The following is a 2,451-nucleotide window of genomic DNA, read 5'->3' as shown; positions in this document are numbered from 1 at the left end:
ATCCCCATCTAATTCAATGAATATGACACAGCAAAAGAGGGAATCAGAATTTGAGACAGGTCAATTGAAATGCATCTGTTTGAAGAAAATACAAAGAAAACCAATGAAGAAATGTTCACAGTACCATAGAAACATATGGAAGAGCTTCAAGCATATGAATATACACAAAATAGGAATACCAGAAATAGAAAAAAATGAAACTAATATTTTAATGAATAATGAACCGAATCATGAAAAATTTTATTTAAAAGACAAAATAGAGCTAAAAAAATTATTCTAAAAGTCCAAGAACAATGAATCAATGAACATCTAACCCGATAAAGTAATGAGGCCTCTACCTATCCACATCATAGTCAAACTATCAGTATAAAATGGAGAACCTAGAAAAGTGATTTCTTGTTGTCCAGTTAGGAGAATTTTGGTTTTCTTTACACAGAGTTGCAATACATATTAAAGGTGTTTGTTTTTTATTCTCATAAATTATACCTCAAAACTTATATTCTTTCAGTAAGCAAGATTATGCCATCTTCATAAACATAAACCTCACTGGATGGAATATTCACAAATAAAACTGATTACACTTGTGGGAAAACTTGACGTCATCAATCAGGACAAGACCAAGATCCATCTGTGGAACAGACACCACTTAATCTGGCTCCACATGACTATGAACAAGGCCATGAAAGCTACAATATGACCTGTCACATATACTAATTGAATTTAGTGACAATCTCAAGAACAAGATTAAATGTATGACTAAAGACCAATTGAGTTGCAGAATGGCATAAAGGACATCAGATGTGACGAAAACAAAAGGCCATTAGGAAAGCAGAAGAAAAGAAAGGAACCTACTCACCATGCTCACGAAGGTGGTTTTCCAGGGAGAGACTTATCCATTGCACTCCGGATGTGCTGACCCCTGTGTTTTCCCCAACTGTGGGAAACTCGACTGCATGATTTGTGGTAGTGGGGGACTGCGTTTGCACTCTTCCCTGAAAAATAAAACAAAAACAACAAAAACCCATAAAATAAAAAAGAAAAGAAAGGAAGGATAATTATCAGAAAAGACTCTTAAACTTTGTCTTGAACACGGAAGAGCTAAAGTGAAAGGAATGCTGAAGTCAAGTTTTTGATGGTAGACTTCAAAGGGTGGCATGAGAAGACAAAATATTGTAATGTGTAAAGACAGAGAATTAGGAAACCAAAAGGGACCAATATACTGAGCATTTCTCAAGATGAATGAACGGAAGGAAAAGTTAAATTTCTAGTTCAAATACTGAAGGAACATATGGGCATAATAGTGAATGATGCAAAAAAAAAAAACAAACCCATATTAGAAGATGGAAGGGAATACAGGACAGATAAACCCCTCAGGACCAACATTGAGAGTAGCCATACCAGAAGGAGAAGGGCAAGGTGGGGGGAGAGAGGGAGAACCAATCACAATGATGTACCTGACACCCCCTCCCAGGGGGATGGACAACATAAAAAGTGGGTGAAGGGAGACATTGATCCGTGTAAGATTTTTAAAAAAAATTATAAATCATGAGGGAGGGAGGGTGCAAGAGGGAGGAGGAAATGAGAAGCTGATCCCAAGGGCTCAAGTAGAACGAATATGTTTTGAAAATAACGATGGCAACAAATGCACAAATGTGCTTGATACAATGGATGAAGGGATGAATTATGATAAGAGTTGTACGAACCCCCATTAAAATGATTGTAAAAGAAGATGAAGTAGAAGATGGAAACATCACACAGTCATTGTACCAAAATAATTGGTCCACGTTCAGCCATTTCTGGAGGTGGCATATGATCAGGTCCCAATGGTATGAAAGAAAAAGAATACATTAAAATAATTGGCAAAAATAAAGTCATAAGAATTGATGGAATCCTAATAGAAATTTTTGAATAAGAGAATACAGTGCTAGAGGTACTCGTCCATATATGCCAAGAAATTTAGAAGAACGTTACCTGGACAAATAACTGTTACCTGGTATACATCTATGCCCATCCAAAAATAAAAGTAAAAAAGTAATCCAACAACATGCAGAAATATAAGTTTTCAAAAATTAAGAAAACTGAAAATTAACTCTTTGAAAATATCAACAAAAAAGCATAGACTACCCAAGGAGGGACTGGGGAAACTAAAAGATACAAATTTCAAAAAATCAGGAGTTAAGAAGAAACATCATTACCAAATAAGTAATTTTTAAAAACAGAATAAAGTAATACTATTTAAGAGTATTTGGTAACTTCTGGGACATGACCAAGTCTATATTTTTAGAACTACACCTTTCAACAACAACAACCAGGCGAAAATTGGCACAGGGAAGGACAGAGGGAGCTGGAATCTCACAGAAATGTTTTAGAGTTACGTGAATCAAACTTCCTACCTCCCAAACGCTGAAGGATAGGGAAGGCAGTGAGGAGAAAGGAACTGACTCACACAGA

The 2,451-nt window shown here is 35.8% G+C and overlaps 1 non-coding gene across 1 annotated transcript; it reads left to right on the top strand.

The window, feature by feature from the left end:
- Positions 1-836: 836 nt before the first annotated feature.
- LOC142441807 (U1 spliceosomal RNA) lies at positions 837-995 on the top strand. The gene has a single exon (XR_012783138.1). It is a non-coding gene; the product is annotated as a U1 spliceosomal RNA (small nuclear RNA).
- Positions 996-2,451: the final 1,456 nt, after the last annotated feature.

This window comes from Tenrec ecaudatus, chromosome 2 (genome assembly GCF_050624435.1).
Source record: "Tenrec ecaudatus isolate mTenEca1 chromosome 2, mTenEca1.hap1, whole genome shotgun sequence".
Classification (NCBI taxonomy): domain Eukaryota; kingdom Metazoa; phylum Chordata; class Mammalia; order Afrosoricida; family Tenrecidae; genus Tenrec; species Tenrec ecaudatus.
This window is presented reverse-complemented; position numbering and strand designations above follow the sequence as displayed.